This window comes from Cupressus sempervirens, chromosome 10 (assembly GCF_028749045.1).
Source record: "Cupressus sempervirens isolate cs-2001-9-10 chromosome 10, ASM2874904v1, whole genome shotgun sequence".
NCBI lineage: Eukaryota > Viridiplantae > Streptophyta > Pinopsida > Cupressales > Cupressaceae > Cupressus > Cupressus sempervirens.
This window is the reverse complement of record NC_143127.1, coordinates 261,670,541-261,691,330: the sequence shown is the minus strand read 5'-3', so window position 1 is coordinate 261,691,330 and position 20,790 is coordinate 261,670,541. Positions and strand designations below refer to the sequence as shown.

Below are 20,790 nucleotides of genomic sequence, written 5' to 3'. Positions count from 1 at the left end.
TTTTGCAAAGTGTATGACACACCATTTTTCCAACATTCTCGCACTTGTTGTATACATTGCATAAGAGTCAAGTAGCCACATAAATGAACACCTCTATCACACATACCATCATGAATCAAAATGCTCCATGTGTTCCATAAGGATACTAAAAGCAAAATCAAAGTGACCACCATCTTATACATGGTCTCACCTCCTATCACACCACTACTGCTAAAATTTGAGCACACTTCTATAAACCTTTTTATCCAAGATATTCAATGGAGATGGAGTATTAAATGATGACTTATAGCTCTCTATCCATGAGGACACGAATCTGAATGGTGTGATTGTAGCTCTCAAATGAACCCAATATAGGAGACCCTTGCAAGGTGCTCCATAGAATGAGAGATTCAAAATGAAGATGAAATGCAAAGTTAAGCTAAGATGAAATGCAAGGTTAAGCTAGAATGAAGATGCAAGAGTAAACTAAGATGGATGCAAGATTAATCTAAAATGAATGCTAAGCTAAATGAGTGCAAGAAAAGTAAGCACTAAGCTAGTATGAAAGAATGCAAGAGTGCAAGTGAGTGCTTAGGTGCTCAAGAAATCAAAAATCAAAATGACAACATAACACTAGCATGAACAAGATGAATTATGAAATAGTGAGGAGGGAGCCTCCTTTTAAAGAGATTTGGATGTTCAAGATTAGGAGGCAAAAGTAGCGTTGAAGATTTGTTCTTTAGTTGATCCATGTGCTCAATATTCTTAAGAGGCAAAAGGGATGGATGAGATTAAGAGGCCAAAGATGAGTAGTGGAGATAAAGAAGAAAAAGTCTATCCATTCACCTTGGAAAGTGTGCATTTAAGTTGTAGACAACTTTATTTTTCTTTTCTTTTTAAATTAGAAAATGCCTTTTCATGTGCACATAGAATAAAAGGGATTTTTATCTAATTAAAAGGGAGCTTTTTCTTCTAACTAAATAAAACTTGGGACAAGGTGGTCAAATCATAGGATATAATTGAATAAATAATTGTGAGGTGATTTGATTAAAGATAAATGATTAATAAATTGTGCAAAATTGATTAAGCGATAAAGTGGTCTAGCATAGAGATTTGAAATGCTGATAATAGGGCTTATAGTTTACTAGACAAAAATTGGGTACTTACACATGGAGGCTATCCAAAGAGAAAGTCACACAACATGTCACATACAAATCATAAATCTTGTCTCAACCAATATCCCAAAACACAAACACTTGACCCAAAGTTAATCACATGTTTTTGTAGTTGTCAAACTATAATTTAAATAACACCCAGAACAGGTGCTAACACATCAACTATCCATACCTCCAAGGTAACAAGTGAATCCCAAATCATTAACATATACAACTTGTAACATGAAACCAGACACCTCAAGTGCAAGATTTGCTCATACACACCAATAAGCTTGTAGTGCATAGGCAATGTCAAATGTGAAATGAATCCATCAACAACATCAGATAGAAGTGTAACCATGTCGTATCGAGAATGTCACAATAATATGTAACATGTAAACCAATATCATGCAAGTACAACTCTCACAACGAGTCTTCAATGCTCTCCCAAGTTCTCCATAACCAACAAAGGAAAGATAAAGAGGAACCACCATGCCATCTCACACATAACATACATGAACACCACCCAATGGTCACAAATCTTTAACCATTCCCAAAACCAATGTAAGTCAAACCGAACATCTAGCAAGATAATAAAGACCGAAGAGAAACATTGCAAATCTAACATGTATCGTGTCTTACATAGACCTCTAAATGTTGATTGTGTGAAGTACGATCTCCTCCATTGAATCCCAAACAAGAAGCCACAACTACATTCAACCTATTTAGGCTGAATGACCATATATACCATATAACCCATCGTTAATATATGCATCCCACAAGAAGATCAGAATCATACCATTCTCAAGACAAGGAATACATCCAATAAACAGCTTCCCAAACTCAATCATAATGATATAAATTCACAAAGAGATAACCAATGCCAAACCATCTGTCAAATGAACCCTCCAGAACTAATTCTCACCATAACTCCAGATGCATATCAATGAAAGACCAGCATAAATATAATGCACTTGAAAGGAATGTTGGGCAATACCTCTCAAGTAATAAATCACTGAGTAGACCAAGCCTTCTGTAGACCAAGCCTGGGTAATGAGAATGCTCATGAATATATTAAAAGTGATCCAAGAAAACTCTCAAGTATCCGTCAACTGTCCCAACACACATCATTTAATTATAGGATAAATCAGCATCACCTAAGTCAAGTATCCATGAGCACCTATAATCGATCAATCTATGCCAAACTCCAAATGCAGTAGAACACTATCATGAAGTATCAATGTAATGACCCTTACTAATGGATCACTAAAAAACCTCTAAAACTGAAGTGTGTAATTACGTCGAACACTTGGCATACTACTGCTGGAGATCAATGTGAACTTAAGATATGGTTGTGTAACAACAAGCTGATGTAAAAGATACCAAACATGTACTGAACTAAGACAACATATCAAACAATTGGCAAGCAATTAGGAACAAGCTGAACCATCTCAAACTTTGCAAAACTAAGTACTAATTTAATAGTTTATCTCCTTCCAACCACACATTACATTAGATATTACCTTCAGCCAATACATGAAATCTGTAAGTTCGAATTGCCTCAGCAAGAAAGATACAAGCTAGATTCGGCACTGTTAAAATCTTTCCTACAACATTTAATTCAAACTGAAAACTATCCTCTTTAAATCCAATTGATTAGCAATGACAAAACCTGGGAATGCTGAAGCCAAAAATGATAGTGAATGTCCAAACTGAAGTTCGAACTGCTTGTGAAGAATGCTGGAGTTGATAGCCAAATGTCCCTTCCAACCGAGCGATGCAGTCCTGTAACTGGCAGTGCCAGACCTGCCAAAAAGTGCTGCCACCAAACTGGGCTGTACAGACCAGAGACCAAACCTTCCAGGACACACTTTTTCCCTGCTATAAAACTGACGAAAATGCCCAGAAATGCTGACGCCTAGCCACTGGGATCTCTGCGATTCCTTAAAGAATTTTTATAATTTTTTTTGAAACTTCCGAAATGACTGGATGTACAGTCGCAGGTGTAGTATGATAGATCTGGTACAGTATGGTACTATTGCAAAAAAAACCCTGCCAACTCCTTCAAAAATTATCACAACTGATCTGGTAAGTATTCTTGGACAAAATCGAACCCTTTCTTGCAAAATAGGATTCCTCTCCTTGCCAAATGACACTCCAGGCTGAGAATGAATAACTAGAAAACCCTCCAAATTAATCCAGCTTGAAATGGCTGAATGCCACTTCCAAAGTGCAATAATTCGAGTGATATTTCACACCCTCACAATTGCTATCAATAGGAAGTTTTCGTTTCCTATGACAAGAGGTAATCTGTAGAACTCAAAGCTCCACAATATGAAAAAACAACAACAATATCCAATCTGCCTGCTGAGAATGAAGCCCAGGATGCCTATTTATTCTTTTTTCTCCACTTTCTCCAGAAAGTTCTAGAATATTATTTTATTTATTAAGTGACTTTATAAAATATTTTATAATTCAAGTCACTTTATTAAACTAATTAAATATAAAGTTACCTTTTAATATTTATTTATTTGATAACTTTATAAATAATTAACTTAATACCACTTATATATTTAATTAAAATTATTAATTAGTCATCCTCATAAAATATTCATTATTTTGGACAACTTAGTTAATTTAATTAATTAAATCAAATTACCTCCAAAATGGGGACATTATAATCAAGCAAATGATCAATGTACTCAATACCAAGGAACTAGATCAAGATCAACGTCAAAGCTCCAACCATGGAATGAAGAACATAAACATGACAAGATGATCTAAACCATCTCATCAAAAGAGATAACATGCTCCGCATGAACATATTAAATAGCATGACAAGATGATCTAAACCATCTCATCAAAAGAGATAATATGCTCCGCGTGAGTATACTAAATAGCTATACCATGCCAAGACTCTAATCAAGAATCAAGAGTATACCATGGCATTATTATTTAGAATTATTATTCACTTTGGTTAGAATAATTGTGTTCTAAAATAAAAGCGAGTTGTTATTACAGCTCACGTAATTAATATTGTTTCTATTATGAGTTGTTTTAACAACTCATATATTTAGGAGTTTGTTTATTTGTTCGTCACAAGTTGTTATAGGATGTTTCCTGTAAAATAGAAAATACGAGTCCTACATATGAAAGTATATTGAAGAAAAACGAAAGCAAATTATCTTGTGTTTAATATTTTTTAGCATCTCCAACTTGGCCCATATTTCTTATATGGTATCAAAGCAGAATTTTTCTGTGGCTTGTTATTATTTAGACTACTCACAGTTTTTGAGGATGTTTTTTTTTATCTGAGATTTTGAGGATGTTAATTGAAGTTACTCTATTTATAATTGTCCCTACATTGTAGGCACAATCCACAACATTTCTCTCCATTTACGCTATTGCAATCATTTTGGTCATTTGGAAGAGATCTTGTGGATATGGATATGAGAAGGCTGGAAGATTGATTAAGGTTCTTGATACTGTGAGTTTTTGTGGCTGGATTATTGATTAAGGTTCTTGATACTGTTAGTTCTCGTTACATACTACGTTGGGATTGAAATACAAAATCCTGACTGAAGAAGTCAGATGACATCATTGTCTGCAAATTTTAAGATTAGAGACGTTATTTCAATCTGGATCATTGCACATATATATTTCTTGTCACGAAAGTGTTCTTATTATTAGGGATCGCAACATGTCATCCACCATTGTAGATACCTTATTGCATCGGAGTACACAGGGTTTAAAGAAGATTCTATGTCTACAACTCTATGATTGGTTGGGATTTGGTTTTGATCAACATCTGATCACTGTTTGCACTGTTTCATTCATTTGGGACTAGTCCATCTCTATCTTCCGCTGCATCTGCTCTTGTCATGTTGATTGGGCTTGTGTGTGGGCAACTATAAGACCGTTTGCAGCTTGTCACTTTGTGTGGATAGTGTATTGCTATTTCCTAATATCCTTGATGGTTCATTGAGCTGCATATAGGGTATGCATCAGTTGTGTTTAGTTTTCTGCACATAGAGCCTTTTTGTATCACTGATTGTGATACACCTATGAATTATGCATTTCACATTGAACAGGGATTTATTGCTGTGTATCTCACAAATTTCTCTACACTTTGCCTTGGATGATAGCCATTTTGGATTGGTGATGACTTCATGTATGAAACCGTTCATTGTCAATAACTTCATCATAAAAATACTTGTCCTGGATTTTCTCATGGCTCAAAATTCTGCCATCAATTTTTTTTGATTGATAACTAACTGAGGCCTGGATTAATTATTATTGTGTTGAAATTTATTATTATTAAGTATTCAGCTCGAGTAGACTTGAACCCAAGACCTCCCGCATAAGAGGCTCACAAGTTACTATCGTGTTGTAGGCTCTTGCCTAATTCTTCCATCAATTTTTAACTCTCAAGAAGCATTATATTTCTTTTCCTCTGATCTTTTCATTGTAAGGACAACCTATCATCTCATTGGCTTGATCAAGTGCCTTCTTTCATTGTGAAGTTCTCATTAGTCATGAGAATCAAAACATTTAACATGATCATTATCGCATGCTCCTAAGTGTTTGGATCATGACAGAAGAATCAATAAGAAGGATCAAACCACTTGAGAAAGCAATGAAACCCCTGTTTTGTATCAGGGCATTTATTCTCTCCTGCTTGGTAATTTCTTCATCAGTTGCTGCAGGAATTTGTCCTTAGTCGTCATCAGGCATCACCTCAATGTAATGAATCTTTCCCTTCCCAAGGCAGTGATGACGAAATGCAGAGTCTATTCTATAATTGGGCTCTGCCAGCAGAGAATTCAGGTATATTGAAACTATGTGAGTGAAGGATACAATCCATTAGAATATCTTGATTGATTTTTAAATGTTTTGTGTGGGTTGTTTCCATTATATATGGGATGTATCCCAACTTATTGAGCACAAGTATATTAGCTATGTAAATATATGAAAATCTAATCTCTGAAACACTGTAATTGGATTTAAAATACTTAGGCCTATGTCTCTAGGTGACTACAAAATAGTGTTAGAACACATGGATTATATTACTGCAACATGTTATAGTGAACAATCAATAATATTTCAATGACACACATATTGTATAGTCTATAGCTCTAGTGAAGGAGATAGTTTTTTATTCATTGGATGATTAGATTGCTTCAGATTGGGTATCACTAGAAATCAAGGAACGAACAAAAGTGACAAAGCATTAACTTAAAGAATTTATTCTACCAATCATGTGCCAAAGAGCATCAGTATTGATTTTAATTGTTATTCTCAATCAATACTTAGATCTTTGTCATATTTGGCAACTAGGAGTGAAGGCAATCAGTTTTCCTCGTATCAAAGAATTACGATCTTGCGCAAGACAAAGAAATATTATATTTGATGAAAAGGTTTACCATTTCGCAGCTAAGGACCAGTTGGTATAAATCTTGAGAGGGTGTGGTTAAGGAGTAAATTGTAGTGATATGGAGATTATAGTGGAGCATGGAAAATAATACGGATTAGGATATTCCTTGTACTAAAGCATGTTAGAAGATTTATAATTGTGTATTAACTTGAAGTAGGTTGTCATTGGATGAATATGGGTGGATTACAATACATAAGGGAAGGCTGTGAATGATATTCATACTCATGGGTTGGTTAATAGATACATATAGACAACCCGTGATTCTCAAATAAACAATACTATAATATATATGTATATATCAATTTTGGGAGAAGAAAGCAAGAATGATCAATTTATTATGATATTAATTAGTGAGAAGCAAGGAAAACAAAGATAATCTCACAATAGATAATATACAACCCAAGCTTGAATGGGAGGGTTTAGAACAAATTGAGAAAGGCTCCATCTGAGACATTACAATTTCCTATAATATAAGAATACGAGCCCTATATATATATGTTAAGAATACTGAATAAAAATGAGAAAAGATCATCTTGTGCATAATATGTGGTAGCATCTCCAACTTTGCCCATATTTCTTATAGACATAATAGCAGCCATGATAGCATATCACATGAAAGCATAAAACCACACCTCTTCCAAGGGCCCCTTTGAGTCCTCAAGATGTCAACATCTCCAACTAGTTAACTAGCAAATGTAAAAGACCCTTCTATAGTAGCAGGGTCTAAGACATCCTCCAACATTTGCAACACTAAAGAAGATCATCCACCATCTAATGGCGAATCCACATCACTACCAACAACTCCCATGGAACCGTGGTACTGAGTTACACATGGCATTGTTGTAGCTTCAAATATCACTAATTTCCTTAATATTTAGTGGTTAGACATTCTGTCAAACACTTATCTAACAACCTCATAACCACTATTAATAAGATGATCACAGTATTTTCATTTCCTTGTCTAAAATTTAGAAGAAATATAAATGCAAATTATGGAATGAGTATGCCAGATTAGTTTTGCAAATAATGAATTCACTAGTTCAGATTTTTATAACTGTTTAATTTATGCACCTATGTATTACAATCAGTGCTCCTGTATATTCAATGTAGCAATGTGGGTTTGACAAACTCCACTTAACAATTATTGTCTTGAATTAGTAGAACAATTACAAGGTATCTATTTACAAACAAATGCTGCTACCAATTTATTCTATGCAGTTCTGATATGCTGATGAGTACTGTAAATAATAATAAACCTGATTAGTTTATTGCAGAATGACAATGCAGATATTAACTGCTCCAAAAGTCTTCTGTCCCAAATACTGGCATGTAATTGACTGAATGAGTGCAAATGCAGACCTGTCCAACCCCAAACACAGATCACAACTCCCTTTTTCATTAGCTTTATCTTCCCATACCAAACTTCAGGTCCACTGAATATGCACAGTAGGGAAAATATAAACCAAACGGAGCCCAGAAATTGATCAAATGCTGCCTGTAGTGGAACGCCCCACCCGGCAACGCCCTTGAGACAAATTGCAGGGCATATAAACAAATTGCAGACAAAGCAAAATATAACACAGGAGCAGAAAATGATTTCGCAGGTGGTAGAAATGACTTGGAGACTCCAATCCGCAACCTGCAGGTACTGGTATTTTGGATTCCAACAATAATCCAAGCCTCTAAACCCCTTTTGGTTTCTCTAGTTGATCACTGTAATTCAATTGCACAAATCACACTTCCAGAATGCAGCTCCAGAATTGCAATGGAAACCACAATTATTCCTTACATTAATTCAAATGCAAATGCCAATAGAAGCTTCTCCTTAGACACAGGCAATATAATAGGAGAAATGGCAACGTGAGTTGCAAGTGCAATCTCAGATTTATTCCCAGCACAAATGACTTCTTCCAAAGCTACAGATATACAGAAATGGAAGACTTATAACTCCAGACTTGATAATTCTCAGAACTCAATCCACAATACTTCAGCTGTTGATTGAAATACAACTAAGACCCAAATCATCATACTTCAACAATGGCAACAAAATTCAAAACCTCAGAAGAAGACACAAAGGAAACAAAAGCAAATAAATATTCAAGCATCCTTTTCTCAATGAAATGAGCTCATATTTATAATGCCTTGTAGACAAAAGTTTCCATAAGAACTCATCTTTAAAAATTGAGAAGGTTTCCCATAAGAACTCTGCTCTTGGAACTTTCCCATACAACTCTTTTAGTAACATTTAATACTTGGCTTAGGCATAATATTAATGAAATAAATGGCCTCCTTCAATGATGACTCAACCCTTAAGTGAATTTATAAAGCCAAATTATAACTCTATAATAAACTATTTAATAATAATTTGGCCGCTAGAAATATAATAACTCCCAAAATACTCGACATTTAAATATTATGTCTGAAATAGGAGTCAGACCTATTATTTCTCCATGTAACCAAACGTACTTTCCGAAAATATAAAGGGTTCATCTCAATCAACACCTGACTAACCACAAATAGTAAGTACAAAACTAAAAGCTCAAATGAAGTCCAATTGAGCCAAACAAAAACCAACTTGTAACTTACCAAATTGTGGAGAAGACAAGACTCTCCACAGCCAAGCCACTGCCTCAAAAGACCCTCTATCCACAACAATTAGCCTACGAGAATCATAATAACTGCGATGCTGGCAAAAATGGGGACATTACAAATTTTGGCAAATTACTATCATAAGCTCTGACTAAAAGTGCAACCAATACATAACCAAGCTATCATGACATCCTAATAAAACCACATGCTTCAGGTACCAAGACATTATTCACCCTCTCATCTCAAAACAAAACATACCAATGCACAAATGACCACAAACAAGGTCAACCAATGAAGTTTGCAACACCAATGAATCAAACTTGGTGGATATAGACAATCCACATTTGAGTCATCCCATTGTAGTCAATGGGCTATGAATCCTACTAATCACATAACTCGTATGTTAAACACTGAACATGCAAACTCATTATCACATTAGTATCCTACAACTAAGATAAAAAAGAAAGTAATCTTGTAGAACATATTATTCAAAAACTAAATTAATATTCGATCTGATTTGCCAAACATGCCTACAATCATGTACCATAGTCAAGGAACTAAAAAGAATCAAGGGGAGAAACAACTTCCTAATATAAAACCAAATCGCCACTAGCATGTTCATGTCGCATCAATGCAAAACATGAACCTACATTCCCATGATACCACAATTGTCAGCATAGCTGCACTTGCAGTCAACTTTCACTCACAGGAGACTCCCAAGTCCCAAGCCATGTCCAACTATGTTGTCATATAATAGATAACTTGTGTATCTGTCTCCATCAAAACCCAAATTTTGGGAACACTTGAAACCCTATATCAAGAAGCATTAAATCTAATAATTAGTTGTAGCATCATAAATATCTCATAAAAACATGTACTCCGTCAAGGTATCATCCTTTGACTTGTTGACAACACTAAAAGTCTCCCATAAGCAAGTACACAACTCTGTATATCCATCAAACTGATCAAATAACAAGACTAAAACAAAGTATGGTAAGCATGCCTTCCAAGTCCTATTCAGAATCAAAAACCCGATTTCAAATATGACCAAAACCGTGTACATCTGGCTTCTATGCTCAAAAATTTAACAAAATGCCAAATTCTTTGAACCAAACCAATGACAAACTGAAGTGCTCAGAATCAGCTTTTCAATGAGTATAAGTAGAAATATTGACTCTTCGAGTGAAAGTTATGCTTGTTTGAAGTGAACTGCCTATTTACATATATAAACCACTTTTCCGAATTGGCCCCACAAATATTAAAATTAAATTAGTCTTTTTCATAATTCAAAAAATATAAAATTTGTACATATAGGCCCAATCACCCTTTGACAACATGGTTTATGAGGTGTCTTTTAGGCTTAATAAAAGTTTAAGATAGTTTAATAAGAACTTTAAATTTTGGTTTTATTTTGCAAAGACTAAAATATCTCAAAAGACTTAATACAGCTTTGTGCCCTACATTAACCCACATGAACTGCTGATGAATCTTAGTTCGTTGGGTGGGCCCCTCTGCATCTATTATTGAAATTTTGGTTTTAGTTTCTAAAGACTTTAATATTTTGAAAGACTTAATACAACTTTTCAGTCATTTCAAATCTTTACTTAGCACAGTAAAATATACAGCTATTGGCACATGCATAACCACTTCGTTGTGGGTACGAGTCTGCAGATCCTGTCCCATTTATTTTACATTATTACTTTTTCAACCACTGCACATGTGCCTCCTTGAATGTGTTAGCACATAAATTTTTTAAAAGTTTCTGATTTTTAGGAAAATTTTTATTTGTGATGGGAATATATAATTTTAAAATTTTTCTGCAGACTCTGCTTGGTGAAATTTAACAGCTGTCAATGATTGCCAACTAAAAAAATTTGCATCAAATTTTGTTTTCACCATAGGCAAATTCTATATCAAAATTCATTGGAAGCCAACCCGAATTTAATGGTGAGGTTTGTTTTTCACACGAGGTCATTTTTGCAAACTTCCCAAAAAAAAAATTCTCATTGAAATAAACATTCAAAATATCTAATTGACCAACAATTTTTCATGCTCCAAATCTGCAAACAACCCATCATAACAACAAACCCAAAATCCTGATATCAACATTAAACAATCTGCAAAGTCTATATATCTTGCTTGCCTTATCTTTCTTTTATGCATTCTAATGGATTCACACCTAGGGTTATAACACTACAATCATAGCTTTGATACCACTTGTAAGGAAGTATGTAGCCATCTTATGCAAAATTAACATTTATAATTTAAATGTAGAGAATAGACACCATGCCTATTAAAATGTGACACAAATACATTTTGGAAAACATTCGCGAGGGAAAAACCTAGCCCCCAAAAGCATATATCATCCATGTATTATTCAACAATGGGTCCATTACAATACACCATCAAAACATTTGAGCCCCAACCATAAACAATCATTCCATGTGAATATGTAATATTCCGAAGGTGAACTCGGCTTGAAGGCAATAGTCTGTGTAACACGTCCTCAGGGTGGAGTTGTCCATGCTACACAGCCTCAGTTGCCTGTGCTACACACCATTGTAATGTTCTAAAGGTCAACTCGACCTGAAGGCGATCTCGGCCTAAAGGTAATTGTTCGTGTTATATGGCCTCAGGGTGGAGTTGTTCGTACTAAACGACTTGTAATGTCCCCAATTTTGTCGACATCAGAGTTTCAACAGTTGGCCTATTATTGTGATCCTTGTAGGCTAATTATTGTGAATAGAGGGTCTTCTATGGCAGTGGCTTGGCTCAGGAGGGTCTTATCTTCTCCACATCTCATTAAGCTATAGGGTGGTCTTCATTTGGCTCATATCGGACTTCATTTGGGCTTAGTTTTATGTACTTACTATTTGTGGTAAGTTGGTGTTGATTGAGATGAACCCTTTCTATTTTTGAAAAGTGCATTTGGTCACATGGAGAAATAATAGCTATGGCTCCTATTTGAGACGACATATTTGAATGATGAGTATTTTGGGAGTTATATTTTTAGTGGCCAAATTATTGTTAATTATTAGGTGGCTTATTATAAAGTTATAATTGAACTTTATAATTTCACTTGAGAGTTGAGTTATCATTGGAAAGTGTCATTTATTAATTAGTTAAGCCAAGTCAAGTGAGAGAATCTAGTGGAAGCTTCTAATTAATGTTGTGTGGCGAAGCTTCTTGAGTGAAGTTGCATTTTAGCAACAAAAGGGAATCTAGAGGTTGTAAATACAAGCTCATTTCATTGGAAAAAGCACGCTTGGATATTTATTTGCTTTTGTTGCCTTTGTTGCTTTTTCTAAGGTTTTTGAATTTGTTGCCCTTATTGAATTAAAAGGGTTGTCTGAGAAATGCTTGGCAATCTACACTTGTGGTATTGTGAATTGCATATCTGGGAATTATTGCAAGTGTTTTCCATACTGTACTTACTATGTCTAGGGATTGACCTGAGGTTTTTCTTCATTGCTGAAGTATAGAGGAGATTGGTTTCTTGTGAATTCTGGGATTTTCATGGTGGCTTCTCGTATTGTATTTCCTGTAGCTGAGAAGCAAAGTGTTGCTAAGGAATTTGGTATTGGGAGTCTGAGAGTTGAGCATCATTCCTGCTGTATTTTCTGTGACTGGGTGAGTGAATTAACGTGGAGAAGTAAATGTTCGTGGGCCCTATTTGGAGTGCCATTTATATTTGCCAATTGATAGGGTCTACCTCTGCTATTCAGGTTGTTCAAACTGTATTTTACAACGGCATTATTTCTTAATCTGAATTGCCATAAAATCTTTGTTCTGAAGCTGTGCATTGTGGCTGAGCCATTTGATAATACATTTCAGTTGAAACAGGTTCCTCATATGCCATTTGAGTTTATTTGTATTTACTATCAGGCACTAATTTACATAAATCAATCTAATTTGCAAGTATTAGTTGTGTTGGACAAAGAATTATAATTGACATTGTTAAATATTTGCAAATAAATTCAGAGATTGTTTGTGATCAGAAATGCAGTATCTCATTGTTGGGTGGTGTAGTAAATAATTTGCAAATGCTACCTTGCAAATTGGTCATTAGAATTATTCAAGAAAATTGCTTGACTTTTTGATATTATCTAAGTGTGGAAATTTACACTTAGAGTAATTAATGTTGCTTGTCAAGTGTTTGATAAAATGCCAAATCTCTAATTTACAAAGGAAGTTGATGCTTGTTAAAGCCATAACTGGCAGGGGTTATTACACGACCTTAGGGTGGAGTGCTACACGACCTCAATTGCCCGTGCTACACAGTCTTAGGGTGGAGTTGTCCATGCTACACGGTCTTAGGGTGGATTTGTCCATGGTCACGGCCTCAGTCGCCTCTGCTAGTAATGTTTTTGTTCCCCTACATTTTGAATGATGAAACAATTGTGGAGGCGGTACGGTCTAAGTGGGAAGCAGATTTGTCCATACGGTGTGTGGGCAATGATGTATGGTTTGGGTAGGCCATACGACTATATGATGGAGACAAGGGGGTTCATACAGTTCATGTTGTGGGTGATGGTATAGTGGATACTGTGGGTGGTAAATTGCCAATTCCTCCTATGCCAATGAACAAATGTAAATTGCTAGAACAAGATAGGTACCAATAGAATTGATGGAGCTTCACTGAACAATATAAATAATTAATAACAAAGATAGTGCGTGGATTTTCTAGACCCGAACAAGTAATACCAAGACAGAACAGGGTGAGGGTTGAATCCCACCGAAACCAGAATAGCCAAGTAGGGAAGATCTTTCACTTCGGAAATGGCTAACAACAGAGAATCCTAATTGGAATCTGCAATACAAAGAAGAATAATTAAAATTGCATACCAACTACTACCTATATTTTGTGCTTAAATACTCTTCGGAGGAACTTCCCAAGGGTGTACAATATAGCCAACAGCGACACCTACGGAAAAGATTAAATAAAAATGGGTCTAAGATATACTAAATCAATTAGCCCATAAACAATGGTTTGATTAATTATTTATTTTATGATGGGAACATTACAGTCCTCCTTTCCCAAAATTTACTTGTCCTCAAGCAAATGCAATGTCGGATGCTGCAAAATGTGTTAACCTTCCCAAGTTGTGTCATCCAACGGCAATTGTTTCCAGCGTACCAAGTATTCTCTCAGGGTGCGGTTCTGTAGAGTCTTCTCCCGTACGTCAATGATCTTGGTCGGTTCTAACATGAGCTTCCCTTCTTCATTGAGTAGTGGAAGATCCGTGGTTATTGTGATGTTTTGTCCCACAACTTTCTTCAAGTAGGAGACATGAAAGGCATTATGGATGCAACTTCCTTCTAGAAGTTCCAATTCATAGGCATCTTCATCAATGTGGTGAGCTACACGATAAGGACCATAAAAACGTGGCTTCATTTTTTCTTTCCCTCTTGCCTTCAATGAGGATTGCATGTACGGATGGAGTCTGAGATAGACCAAGTCTCCCACTTTGAAGCTTCTCTCGATCCAGTGTCTGTCAATATAGATCTTTTGTTGATTCCACGCCCTTTGTAAGTTCTTCAAGAATCTTAGGATGTCTTGCCCTTCCTGAAGCCAGTCCCTTACCCCTGTTATGTAGTTGTCACATAGTGCCATCTCGACAAATGAAAAGGGTTAATACTTGTATAGTTTTGAAGGGTGCCATCCTAATGGACATGTGATAAGTGGTATTGTAACAGTGTTCCTCAAGATGCATCCATTTGACCCATGCCCGTTGTTGTGTGCCGAAATGTAGTTCTAGAGGTAGCCTTCTAGCCACTTGTTCACATGCTTTGTCTGTCTGTATGTCTGAGGGTGGTAGCTAGTACTTGGCGACAATTCTGTTTCTATGAACCAAAACAATTATGTCCAGAAAATACTGAGAAACTGACTGTCCCTGTCACTAACAATGTTTCGGGGAAACTGTGCAGATGAAATACTTCTTTGAAAAATAAGTCAGCTACCTATGCGGCCTAGAAATCTAAGGAGATGGTGAAGAAGTGTGCATAATTTGTAAGTTTGTCAACCACCAAAAACACACAATTCTTCCCGTTTAGCTTAGGAAACCAGGTAATGAAGTCCATAGAGATGCTTTCCTACTTCTGTTTTGGTATAGGTGAGGATTGTAGTAATGTGACAAGTAAAGTGTGTTCGGATTTGTTTTGCTGACAAATTGCACATTCTCATATGTATTGCAATACATCTCCTTTAAGTCCCTTCCATGAAAACCTCTCCTTGAGTTGTCTATAGGTTTTGAAAAAATCTGGGTGTTTGACCAAGGCTGCAACATGTGCCTCTTTCAAAATTCTCTACTTTAGTTTGGATTCAGACACTAAGTATATCCAATCCTTATGGTAAATGACATCACCCACTACCTTGTATTGTTCATCCTGAGTGTCGCTATCCATTGGCTTACGTGCAAATGTGTTTTTGGAATATTCCATCAATAAATGTGCTTTCTAGTCAGTTGAGATCTGATACCGTAAATAGATGATAGGTTTTCTTGGTAGGACATCTACAACCACATTGTTCTTTCCCTTCACATATTCAATGTCGAAATCAAAATCCTAAATTTTACTTATCCATTTTTGTTGCCTCTCATTTAGATCCGATTGCTCCAGAAAATATCTCAAACTATTGTGATCGACACAAACGACAAACTTGGCACCTACCAGATACTGTCGGAATTTGGTTAGTGCATGCACGATGGCCAACATGTCTTTGTCATAAATGGAATATAAACGCTCCGCTTGTGTAAGCTTCCGACTTTCATAAGCTATAGGGTGTCTATCTTGCATTAATATCGCACTAATGCCTTCTTTGGATGCGTCACACTCTAGAATGAATGTTTGAGTGATATCAGGTAAGGCGAAAACCGGGCAAGTGCTCATTGCTTCTTTTAACTTATAAAAAGTGTGTTGTGCTTTTTCATTCCACTAGAAAGAAGCTTTCTTAGTCAGATTTGTCAATAGTGCGCTGAGTTGAGAGAAACTATTTAAAAACTTTGATAATAATTGCACAGTCTCAAGAACTTTTGCAACTTAGAGAGCGATTTTGGTGGGGGCCAATTCAAGATAGCTTGAATCTTCTCCTGGTGGACCCGCACTCCATATTTATTGACAATGTGCCCTAGGTACAATATTTTTGCTATATTGAATGCACACTTGGATTGCTTGGTGAACAAAGATTGAGCCTTCATGATCCCTAGGACTTCATCCAAATGTCTCAGGTGTTCTCAAGTTTTGCTGTAAATAAGGATATCATAAAAAAAAATCAGCAAGTACTTACGCAACTATTTGTTGAAGATGAAATTTATGCAAGATTGAAAAGTAGTTGGTGCATTCGTTAATCCGAACGGCATGACTAGGAACTCATAATGCTCATAGTGACAACGAAAAACCATCTTCTCCACATCTTCCCACATGTAGATTTGATGGTATCTAGAACAAAGATCTATTTTAGAAAAATAAATTGCACCATGCAGCTCATCCAATAATACATCAATCCTAGGTATAGGATATCTATTTTTTATTGTCTTCTTATTCAGGGCACGATAGTCCACACACATGCACATCATCCCATCCTTTTTTACCAATACTATTGATGATGCAAGAGGGCTAGAGTTGGGATGGATATGTCCTTTCTCGAGCAGCTCTTGAATCGTCTTCTTGATCTCATCTTTGAGTTTTTTGGGGTGGCAGTATGGCATGGTGATAAATGGTTTGGCACTAGCTTCCAACTCAATGATATGCTTGAACCTGGGATGGGAGGGTATGCCAAGAGGAATGTCTATAAAAACTTTATCATGGCTACTCAAGATATTTTGAAGATCATCATCTCGATGGGGTGTCTGCTGTCCTTTTATTGGTCCTCTCGAAACGAAACAATGTGCAACCCATGCAATTTCATCATGTCGAAAAATGACCTCCATCCATTGTGCCAAAACTTCTTTTAGTCCCTCATTGGCCATCCCACGAAAAACAACCTTCTTCCCATCGACAACAAAAGTGAAGTCCATCTGCTTGAAAATTTGTGTGTTTTTATCAAGTGTCTCCATTCATTAAATGCCCAAAATAACCTCCATATCCTCTAGGTCCACTATAAAGAAATCCTTTGTCATAGTATGGTTAGCCATGGCGATACTTAGTTGGGGAACAAGGTGTTTACAAGGAAAAAGTGTTCCTTCGGTGACCTTGACTTGGAATCTTGCATGCATCTCAATAGGTAGATCCCTTCTTTTCACCAAAGAGGAGTTTATGAAGTTTAGATTGGCTTCGCTATCGAGCATCACAATGACCCTCTATCCTTGAAGGGTTCCCCCTACACGAAATACCATACATCTCAGGCTCCTAGCTAGGGCAATGCTTCTCCGATGACGTACCAATGCAATGATCCTCTTCGTACGGTTCAAATTAACCATTTTGGAGTCCTTGTGCGAGTGATCATCTTTTGTGGGTAAATTCTCCTGATCGTCCTCATCATCAAATATGACTTCAATGTAGTGTATTTTTCCTTTACCGAGGCATCTATGCCTAGGTTCCCATGATCCCTTGCAATTGAAACATAATTTATTCCTTTAGAGCTCTTGTTTGGTAGCTTCGTTGAACGAAGGTTTCTTCGACAAAGGTTTGTTATCTTTGTCCCTTGGAAATACTGGTGGTTTGGAGTGGGAGTAACCTCGAGAGGATGATGTAGATGGTGATGCCATACTTCGCACCTTTTTTATAGCCTTCGAAAAGGTGGCAGGATTGAAACCTTTTATCCAACCCCTCAATAGTTCTGTCAAACCATCCATGAAGAGCACTATTTGTCTCCTTTCAGAAATGTCTATAACGAAAAAAAAGAGTTTCTAAAATTTTGTGATGTACAGGTTGACCGATCCAACTTGTCTCAATTGTGTCAACTCTTTGAAATTAAGCTCTGAATCTTTACCATCAAACCGATCTATCAATCTTTCAGTGAATTCAGCATAAGTATTTACTTGGTTATGCCCCAACGTGATAGTGCCATGATGCCACCATTCATGTGCCACTCCCTCCAAGTAGAGTGCTGGAGATTTAATTGCTTCTTCTTCTGGAATTAGATTAAGCTGGAAGTAAGTATCGACCTTCATTACCCATGCTTAGGGAGATATGGATTTAGATCTGTCAAATGGTGATAGATTTACTTCAGTCAACTTTCTTTTGAGATTGTTGTTAAAATATCGTTAGTTTCCGCCTCTGGAATATCACATTCTCAATTCTGCATAGTATTTGTTGGATATATCCTCTTCCAAGTTTGCATTCTTCCAGTCTTCTTTCAATTGTTCTTGAATTTCTTCAAAGGTTGGTTGCCTTTCTTTGTGTGGTAATTCCGTCCACGCAGGAAAAGTCGGCACGGAAGGTCGAGAGCATGCCGGGTGAGGATTAGCCTTTTCCAAAACTGAGTTGGAATTGTGACCATTTTGTTACCCATATATCTTATTGTCTACCGATTTCTAGAAAGTTTCTTTCACATGTCACTGAGTGTCATTGATTTGTGTCTGATTCCTCGAATGATCCCTCAATACTGCCATGACTTCCGTAGGAGTGGGTTCTTGATCAGCCATTTTAGCAACTGTGTAGGACCTCCTTCTCTTCCGACTATAAAATTTCATTTACTATCCACAGGCTGGCAAGATCTTTAGCTCTGATTCCATTGTAATGTTTCGAAGGTGAACTTGGCTTGAAGGTGATTTCGGCTTGAAGGCAATTCTTTGTGTTACATGTCATTATGGTAGAGTTGTTTGTGCTACATGAGCTCAGGGTGGAGTTGTCCATGCTACACGACCTCATTGCTCGTGCTACACACCATTGTAATGTTCTGAAGGTGAACTCGACTTGATGGTGATCTTGGCGCAAAGGCAATTGTCTGTGTTACATGTCCTCATGGTGGAGTTGTTCGTGCTACACGACTTCAAGGTGGAGTTGTCCATGCTACACAACCTCAGTTGCTTGTGCTACACGACCTCAGTTGTCCGTGCTATACGGCCTCAGGGTGGAGTTGTCTATGCTACATTGCCTCAGGGTGGAGTTATCGATGCTACACGGTCTTAGGGTGTTGTCCGTGCTATGCAGCCTCAATTGCCCATGTTAGTAATGTTTCCATTCCCGTACATTTCGAATTATGGAACAATTGTAGAGGTCATACAGTCTCAGTGGGAAGCAAATGTCTGTACAGTGTGTGGGCAGTGATGTATGATTTTGGTAGGCTATATGACTGTACAGTGGAGACAACGTGGTCCGTACAGTTCAGGATGTGGGTGACAGTAAGGTGGAGACTGCAGGTGATGAATTAGCAATTCCTCCTACGCTAATGAACAAATGTAAATTGCTAGAATAAGATAGTTGCCAATAGAATTGATGGAGCTTCAAGGAACAATATTAATAATTGAAAACAAAGATAGTGTGCGGATTTGCTAGACCCAAGCAAGTAATACCAAGATGGAATAGGGTGAGGCTTGAATCTCACTAAAACTGGAATAGCCAAGTAGGGAAGATCTTTCACTTCCGAAATGGCAAACAACAGAGAATCCCAACTAGAATTCGTAGTGCAAATAAGAATAATCAAAATTACATACCAACTACTACCTACATGCTGTGCTTAAATACCCTTTAAAAGAACTTCCCGAGGATTTACAAATATAGCCGACGGCCACACCTACGAAAACAATTAAATCAGAATGGGTCTGAGATATACTAAATCAATCGGCCCATAAACAAAGGTTTGATTAATTATTTATTTTATGACGGGAAGATTACAAAATAAGCATGAACCCTCACATCTCATACCATGCTTCTAACCTACACTAATGCTAACTTAGCTACATAGTTCACATACTAAGACATGGAGAGTACTCAACAAGCTCAAAATTTTCAACTCAGCAAAAACTTGGGAAATAGTTGACAAAAATTCGGTAACTTGGGAAGTACTAAAAATTTAATTTCCTAAAGGAACTTTTTTCATTTTGTAAACTTCAGCTACAAAATTCATTAAATTAAAAGTTGAAATCTTGAAAGATAAAATGCATGGTTTCATAGCAAAAATGACATGTGAAAAACACATTTTTAATTTGCATTCTACTTTCCTCGACACTTTTGCGCGTGGTTTTTTGTGTCTATTAAATCGCGAGAGTTAAACTTGAGAAAACTCGCCCAACAATAATAGTAGACTATTTGACAACTTGGAGAATATTTGGAAAGTCTGCAAACTATGCTTGGCTAACTTCAACAACCACCCTTGTAGTTTCTTATATAAAAACAAGCACCCACAAAAGCACTAAGTGGTATGCCATAAACTATGTGCTATCAACCAATCACATTCAATATTGGGTACTTTATTTAATTATTTCTGCAATATTAAAAAATTACATCAGATAATATGACAATGTTATAATATGACTCACTGAGTGGTCCCAAGCATATTCCATGGAAATCTCTACACTGTTGTACGTCCAAATAGATGCTCCCAGGTGCAAAATTGACATAATAAAATAAAATATTACATTTACATGCATTATTTGCAAGGTGTAGAATACATCATTTTCCCAACAAAAGCTATTGGGGGTGTGGGTGGGGAGGTAAGAAATATTTGCAAAAGGGAATAGACCTGACAATAGA

General features: G+C 36.5%; 1 protein-coding gene across 4 annotated transcripts in view; it reads left to right on the top strand.

Moving 5' to 3' along the window:
* LOC149533635 (oxysterol-binding protein-related protein 1C-like) overlaps window positions 1-20,790 on the top strand; it is a 268,757-nt gene that overhangs the window by 245,373 nt on the left and 2,594 nt on the right. The window lies entirely within an intron of this gene.